The following is a 9,203-nucleotide window of genomic DNA, read 5'->3' on the forward strand; positions in this document are numbered from 1 at the left end:
CCATTCAATCATATAACGGAATTAACAGGAAGTCTAACTGGACCTTCACAATTTTTCATAAGCATATTAGTTAATGTTTGTACTATATAGTTCATATTTTGACATGGTCTCATAATCTATTTCATTCTTTTTACTGAAACAGAGGTCATGGAACCAGAATGCTTCTTTTCAAAGTATAGCTCTATCGTCAGCTATATCCATGGCGTTTGGTGATTATTCTGCGTTGTATGCTCCATCAACTATCCCCGGGGAATTTACAAGTCTATTGGTTCGAGTTGATGTAGATAACCCAACATTGTCTACTGTTCGGCGATTGGATTTGAATGAAGGAATAAGTACAAGCAGGTTCCAGTGGTAACATGTGTTGTACACATCATATAAATCAAAAGAAATGGAGGCAACTGCAGTAGAAATAAGCTCATGTGTCCTTTCCTCATTATTGCGTGGAATTTTCTTTAGAGGCAACTGCAGTGGAAATAAGTTCATGTGTCCTTTCCTCGTTATTGCGTGGAATTTTCTTTGGAGACGTGGAATTTTCTTTAGAGACGTGCATGGACAATCAGGCCAAGAAAACACATCGATATGAATGTATGTGTATCTTCTCATGCTTATAAAATCATTCTATGCATTTTTTTGGTGGATGTTAGATGGAGCATCATGCCCCATAGACAAAAAATATAGGTATCTTCTCATGCATGCTTCTCAAACCATTGTACGCAGTTTGCATTGCTGAGTGGTTAATTGTAATAACCATTATTTTTGACACGCAAAAGTATGCACCACATATCTTCACTTTTAATTAATGTATGGGTTATTATACTTGATCTTCTTTGTGATCATGGTTATTAATTTTATGAATATGGTTTTCTTAAGGCTATAAATGAAGTGTTTCTTGATTCCCCTCAGATATACAAACTTAGGTGCATATATGCCAGTTTTCAATCTTCTGGTTTTAGAGAGAAAGAATTAAAAAAAACTTGTAGACAAGGCTAGCTACTCATTCACCAAACATGGTCATGAATTAGCAATGGCAGAGTTGAAAGAGAGTGTGAAGAGGCCTGGATTTGGCTTAAAAAATCCAGTAGAAACTTGGTGTAGGTCTTCAATGGATTGTAATTGCAAAACTGATCTTGTTGTCAACAGCCTGAGTGAAGTTTTCAACGAAATGATCCTTGATGTTAGGTCCAAACCAATTAGGACATTGTTTGAAGGAATTAGGACAATACAAATGATCAAAAGGCAAAAGACAAGGGAAAAACAAAAACTAGCAGGTGGATGATCACACCCAACTATTATGAATGATTGGAGGAGAATAATAAGTACGCCAAGTTTTGCCACGCTGATAGGGCTGGTCCTACTATTTTGCAAGTGTCAAATGGTGGGAAACAATACTCTGTGAATCTAGAAACTAGACCATGTGACTGCAGGGGGTGGGACATGACAGGTGTGACTTGCAGTCATGCAATAGCATCAATAAGCAAGTTGCATATGCACCCTAAGGACTTTGTGCATGATTTTTTTAAAAGCCACTATACATAGAAGCATATAAATACATTATTTACCCTCTCCCTGGTCCTTAATTTTGGCTTAACACCCACACCCAAGATATTGAGCCACATGTTTTTCAAGAAAAAACAGGGAAGAAATAGGCAGCTAGGAGGAAGGGTTAGTATGAAGTGTTTGCACCAAAGGACACGAGCAAAATGGGAACAATTACATGTCGTAATTGCAATCCGCAAGGCCACAGAAACACCTACTGTCACACAACTTACATTGTGTTAATTTGAATATGCGGGAGAACTGGGAAATTTACAAGGGTTCTTCATCAGCTCAACCTCCACATCCACCTCTAGCTGCAACTTCACTAATAGCTACACCAGCACAGCAGTATCAACATATGAACACAACAAGCCCAACAACATGAGCTCCACAAGTACCTCCTAAAGTAAGGAGGCCACAAAAAACAGCAACACCATGCTCATGTGTGCCAGCAAGAGCAGGCCCAACCTCATTTGAACCAGGCCTTCCAAGATACGCAGCAAGAACAAGAGCTCTGAATGCAGTAAGGGGATTCAATTCACCTAGAACAACCAGTGGAGCAACTGATATAGTAACAGGTAAGAGAAAAATTTGCACACTCCACCACTCCATCTTTATTCAACTTCTCCACTAAATCTCTCCACCTAGATTTTACTTATCAATTGACTCTTCCCCTCTTTAAGTACACCACTCCATAGACTCTTTCTACCACACACAACACTCACATATCTCATTTTATCTTCTCCACCTCTTCTCCTCCAAGCTCATGGCCAAACCTAACCCCAGCCCTTTACTAAGTGGGACGGTATGGATGGCTATGTTACTTGGTTCAGCAAGAGGCAATCACCAACTCTTCATCGACTACATGAAAATCGCCAACAGGTACAGGAGCGTGCAAGAGATGGTCGTTGCTATAGAAGTAGTTAGGTATCATGCCACGTAAGAGGAGAAGACCAGCATGCATCAACGCCATGGAGTGACAATGCCAGGTGTGCTCCCCACTGACATGTTGCTATGGGCGATGAAGGAGGCTGATGTAGCCAACCGATAGCAGCGTCAACACTAGGCACAACACATGACTTGCTTTCCTGCAGAAGATGAGGTTCATGTAGTGCCACCACTGGTAATGCATGCCGCACCCATCGTCGTCCTGGACATAGACAACGACGAGCTCACAGATGTGGTGCCACCACTGTAGGACACAGTCTAGCTGCCGGTGTGTCACTCCTACGGGCTTGTTGGCGACTCTGGTGCACGAGGCAGTTCGGGTGCATCCTAAAAGCGCAGATCGTAATCCAAGTTACTAATAAGTGTTGTTATACCTATCACAAGTTTCCATCAATGGTTGTCAGTGTGTTAAGTGTCACTTTGGTCATTGCTATCTATGTTTGTGAGTGTGTTAAGTGTTAGTTTGGTCATTGCTATCTATGTCTATCACAACTATGTTGCTATTTATCTGTTCTAAACCTGATATATGTTCTGTCTGTTCCAATCTTTGCCAAATCCTACTGTTTTCAATCTATGAAAGATATAGAAAATGAAAGCTAAACAAAATGAAGGACAAACAGGTTCATAATTAAACTTACTTAACTTAGCACATAAGGGCTTAACAGAAAAGTCATTACATCATAGATATAAGCACTTAGTTCTTAAACCATTACATATCGTTCCCTTTCCCACCACCTAAATAACTTGATTTAGAAGCTTAAAATTGATTCATAAGCCAGTTATATATAGGCCTAATAATTACTTAACCACAAACATCATGCAGTTCACTCATCCAGAATTACTCGATCTTCTCTAACTTTGCTTTGCATCCATGCTTAGCCTTCAGCACATCTGCAACCAAATACTCCAACATCTTCTTCTCTTCCTTAAGTAGCCCCCTATCCCCTCCACTTCCTTCATGGATTTCCTCATGTTCTGAATGATGTCAGCTTGGGTTTGAAGAATACACCTTTGCTCCTTAGCAAGCTTCATCTTCTCCATGTCTATCTCAATCTTTGCATGTTCCTCAAGTTGTTTCTTCTTTTCATTTAGTTCGTTGATCGCATGGTTGGTGTAGGACATGTCATGACTTTTCTTCCCATCTTGATAGTCAAATAAGTTGGATACATCATTAACCAACTAGCTGTAGTTTTTCCCTAGGAACTCAAACTCTTTCTTTAGCTTGGCCACCTCTTTCTCATGAGCCTCTCTGTCATTCACCCTACCCAAATTCTGCTCATGGTACATGTCTCAAATCCTTGCTAGACACCTTCGTAAGATCTCTGGCCAAGGAGCATCAACCCACTGCACCACCCCACAGTTCACACCTCCGTGCTGCAAATGCAATGCATATAAAGTAAGCACAAATGCCGGCACTACACATCATTTGTAGACTACAAATACAATAAACTGAATTCACTTAACTACATTTACTTAACTCAAACCATAGGTTCATAGTTAACTGAATTCACACCAGTGTATTTTTGATAACTTAATTTTACTTAACTAAATTCACACAACTGAATTGTATTTAACTTAATTTTAGGTAACTAAATTCAGTTAACTATGAACAACTAAGAATACAACTATTTAACTAACTGAATGAAGTATTAACAACATCACACTGCTATGCACAACTAAGAACACAACTATTGAACTAAAGAAATTGCATGCGAAACGAAACCACAAATGGTATTTCCTCTTTAATTGATGAATATCACACACCTGCACACAAAAACCTAGGAATCACCTCTGTTAGAGCATATTTCTCCATATGTGGTTTTGGTAAATGATGTCAATCCCTATGGATTAATGGTTGCCTTAATATTCGAAGGATTTGTCCATAGACACTTCTTGAAGTCCATCTGTTGGTTTCAAGGAGTTTATATGATGACCAAGGTGGTATTGAAGGTATATCCAAAGAATGGTCATAAAGACACAAGGTTGATCAAGACTAAGTCAAATAGTGAATCAAGTTGATCAACACACAAAGCATACAAGATGTACTGAGAGGGATAAAGTGATCCCATGGTATGGTAAGCATTTTCCATTATACCTTGTGTACTAACCCATGGTCTTCGGGAGAGTTCTATGTGGGGTTAGGTGTGTTTCCATGGGATTGCATCAAGAGGAAGATCTTATTCAACCCATGAAAGATGACATCAAGTGGTGATCGTCATCAAGATTGCGGTGTGCAAGTTCAAGTGGAGCATCAAGAAGAGACCATACTTGAAGCTTGTCGTCCATTGTGGTGGCAATGGACTTGTGGATATGTGATGAAGAGTGGCTCACCCATAGTGAGTATGGGGGAGCAATCAACTAGTCTTCATTAGGCCAACGCAATCAAGAAAGGTGGTCCATCTTGAGGAAATCAAGATCGTCATAATCTATCTCAAGTGGACTATGTGCAAGGTATAGGTTATCCCTTTATAGATTTTTCTATGTTAGGATAGATTGTTGTACTGTCAAGGGGGGCTCTCAAATGAGTAGCTTGATCGTATAATTTTTTGAGAGCTCAAACCATTTGCATGCTTGCATCATATTTCTTGGTTCTCATTTGGTGTTTCTCTTTCTGAGTATTAGAGCTTATGGTCATCTTTATGACAAGCTCGAGTTCATTGAAAATGGAGTTCATGTGCATCTTCTATGATGTTTCCGATGTTGGAGTTTTTGCCAGTTCTTAATTCATAGAGGTTTCACATCTCTATATCATTGGCATTTCCATAATTGCATGTTCTTAAGATTTAGTTTGCTCAATTTGGAGCTCGTATGCGAAAGTTATGGCAATTCTGGGCAGGTTTTCTCTCTCAAGCGGAAGTATCGCTGGGGCAGAGCGGTGGTACCACTCTGGCGGTACTACTGCCCTCCCCTTTCGGCCTCTCTTTCGCTTATCTTTTCTCTCTGGCGTCGTGGGGGGTCTATTTTTGGGCGGAAGTACCGCCCACCTCTACCGCTCCCACTACCGCTTAGTAAATTCTTCTGGAATCTTGCCTCCCCACGACTAGGCTAAGCGGAAGTACCGCTCTCTACACGATGGTAGTACCGCCCAAGCGGTAGTACCGCCCGGGTACATGGTACTACCGCTTAGCCAAGTCGTTGGGCAGAATAACGGTCAGATTTCCTCCCACTATTTAAGGGGGTCTTCTTCCCCAATGGTCTTTTATCCGTTGAGCTCGTATTTGCCCCCCATTGTTGACCTTCTTAGAGCTTGCTAACTATCAATCCCTCCAATGATTCTTGCTAGTTCTTGAGGGAAAAGAGAGAGGTGATCTGGATCCACATATCCACCAATCACTTCTCCTCTATGTGAGGGGAACCCCTTGGATCTTGATCTTGGAGTTCTTTTGTGAGCTCCTTGTTCTTCCTCTCATATTCCTCCATAGCTTTTGTTGTTGTGGAGGGATTTGAGTGTGAGGGACTTGACCACTTCGTGTGTTCTTGCCATTGCATTAGTTGCATCGGTTTGAGTTCTCCATGGTGGTACGTGGAAGTGAAAAGTTTGAGAAGCTTATTGTTGGAAATATGCCCTAGAGGAAATAATAAATTAGTTATTATTATATTTCCTTGTTCATAATAATCGTTTATTATCCATGCTAGAATTGTATTGATTGGAAACTCAAATACATGTGTAGATACATAGATGATACGTCTCCAACGTATCTATAATTTTTGATGGTTTCATGCTATTATCTTGTCAAACTTTGGATGTTTTGTATGCCTTTTATATCTTTTTTGAGACTAACTTATTAACTCAGTGCCAAGTGCCAGTTCCTGTTTTTCCATGTTTTTGACCCTTTTCAGAGGAGGATTTAAACGGAGTCCAAACGGAACGAAACTGCCAAAAAGATATTTTTTTTCCGAAACAGAAAAAGATCGGGAAGCCTCAGAATCAGGGCAGGGGGCCACCAGGGACCCCACAAGCCCCCTAGCCACGGCCGAGGGGCCCGCGCCTCCCAGACTTGTGGGCTCCCTGGGCCTCCTTTTCCCTAGGTCTTTCGCCTATAAATTCCCTAAAATCCCAGAAAAAATCACGAGATCATCGAAAGTACTTTTCCGCCGCCGCAAGCTTCTGTCTCCGCAAGATCCCATCTGGGACACGTTCTGGTGCCCTGTCGGAGGGGGATTCGGATACGGATGGCTTCTTCATCAACACCATGACCTCTCCGATGATGCGTGAGTAGTTCACCATAGACCTACGGATCCATAGCTAGTAGCTAGATGGCTTATTCTCTCTCTTGGATCTTCAATACAAAGTTCTCCATGATCTTCATGAAGATCTATCCGATGTAATCTTCTTTTGCGGTGTGTTTGTCGAGATCCGATGAATTGTGGATTTATGATCCGATTATCTATGAATCTTATTTGAGTTTCTCCTGATCTCTCTTATGCATGATTTCATATCCTTGTAATTCTCTTCGAGTTGTGGGTTTTGTTTGTCCAACTAGATCTATGATTCTTGCAATGGGAGAAGTGCTTGGTTTTGGGTTCATACCGTGCGTGACCTCACCAAGTGACAGAAGGGGTAGCAAGGCACGCATCATGTTGTTGCCATCAAGGGTCAAAAGATGGGGTTTTCATCATTGGTTTTAGTTTATCCCTCTACATCATGTCATCTTGCTTAAGGCGTTACTCTGTTCGTCATGAACTCAATACACTAGATGCATGCTGGATAGCGGTCGATGTGTGGAGTAATAGTAGTAGATGCAGAAAGTATCGGTCTACTTGTCAGGGACGTGATGCCTATATGTATGATCATTGCCTTAGATATCGTCATGACTTTGCACGGTTCTATCAATTGCTCGACAGTAATTTGTTCACCCACCGTGATATTTGCTATTTTGAGAGAAGCCTCTAGTGAACACTATGGCTCCCGGGTCTACTCCACACCATATTTTCAGCCTTACACTTTTTCTTCGTTTCACTTTCCGCCTTCAGATCTCACTTTGCAATCAATCTTGAAGGGATTGACAACCCCTTTATAGCGTTGGGTGCAAGCTCTTTGTGTTTGTGCAGGTACTCTGGACTTGATGAGATTCTCCTACTGTATTGATACCTTGGTTCTCAAACTGAGGGAAATACTTACTGCTCCTGTGCTGCATCACCCTTTCCTCTTCAAGGGAAAAGCCAACGCAAGCAAGTCTCTGTCAATGTGTCAAATTTTGGCGCTGTTGTTCGAGAAGTAGCAGAAGGATTTCTGGCGCCGTTGCAGGGGAGGATCAAGTCAAGAACTCATCCAAGTAAGTGTCGCAAACTCATCTGTTGCATTTTTTGCCTCTCGTTTTCCTCTCCCCCACTTCTGAAAAACAAAAATTTACAAAAAAATCTTTGCCTTTTTCGTTTGCCTTTTTCGTTCGCCCTTTTCTCTCGCTTGCTTTCTGTTCGTCTAGGTGGGATAGTCTACCTGTCCTCATGGCTAGATCCACCACTTCGAACGATACTCCCGAGAGCGAAGTTCTCAATTTCAAACAAATTGAGGAAGAAAACTTAAAGGACGCTTGGTATAGGATTTGCAATGCTCAGAGTAGATCTACTCATAAGCAATCCACTACCGTCCTGCTTCGCAGTTTTTATGTGGGTGTTTCTCCTTGGAATAGGTATATTCTTGACACCATCGTAGGTGGAAATTTCTTGGATAGCCATACTGTTGATTCTTACGGAGCTGTAATAAATTTGGTAGGCTCACCCCCACTCATGGTTAATGGAACCACCTTAACTCTGGAACATGTGATGCGTAGGCTGGACGTCATTGAAAATAAAGTTGCTACGATCGAACTCATTGAGAATTTGGATAAAAAGATCCACAATTAAATTACTCAGTACGGATCCAAGGTGGGAATGGTTTTGAAAAATTTAAAGGAGAAGGAACCCACAGTTAACGAAAAACTAGGTCAGGAGTCCGCTAGGATTGGCAAACTAGAGGACGTCATAACCAACTTGGGTTCCGCTTTTGCCGCTGTGCAGAATACTCCAAACTTTGCCCACAATAAGGTCACCAAGTCTATTTTTGTTCCCAAAAACAGTGGTGAATCATCTAGCAAGAAAGATCAAAACCTTTCGATGACAAGTGATCACGCTACTTATGGTTTGAGCACCAAAGACGACGATACGTGATTCTATTGCCTTATGCCTAGCTAAGGGCGTTAAACAATAGCGCTTGTTGGGAGGCAACCCAATGAATTTATTTCTTTTTATTTATATTTTGTTGCGTCCACACTATCATAATTCTGTTATGATTGTGTTTTTTGTGTTTCTTTTTGTGTTTGAGCCAAGCAAAACCTTTATGACTAGTCTTGGTGATGGTTGTTTGATCCTGCTAGAAAATGACAGAAACTTTTTGCTCACGAGATGATTTTTAATTTTTATTCAGAAAGAGATTTTGAGTTGGTTCTTTTTTCTGCTAGTTGATATGCCATTTTCCCAGGAAGTCGTAATGTTTCATAATTTTTGAGATGCCAGAAGTATACGAAGTATACAGATTTCTACAGACTGGTCTGTTTTTGACAGATTCTGTTTTTGTTGAGTTGGTTGCTTGTTTTGATGAAACTATGGATAGTATCGGGGGGTACTGGCCATGGAAAAGTGAGAATACAGTAGCCCAACACCAATATAAACAGAAATCAAGATTGCTACAATACCTAAAGTGATGTTAGTTTGTTTTCTTGTGCTAATGTTATCAT

This window comes from Hordeum vulgare, chromosome 4H (genome assembly GCF_904849725.1).
Source record: "Hordeum vulgare subsp. vulgare chromosome 4H, MorexV3_pseudomolecules_assembly, whole genome shotgun sequence".
Classification (NCBI taxonomy): domain Eukaryota; kingdom Viridiplantae; phylum Streptophyta; class Magnoliopsida; order Poales; family Poaceae; genus Hordeum; species Hordeum vulgare.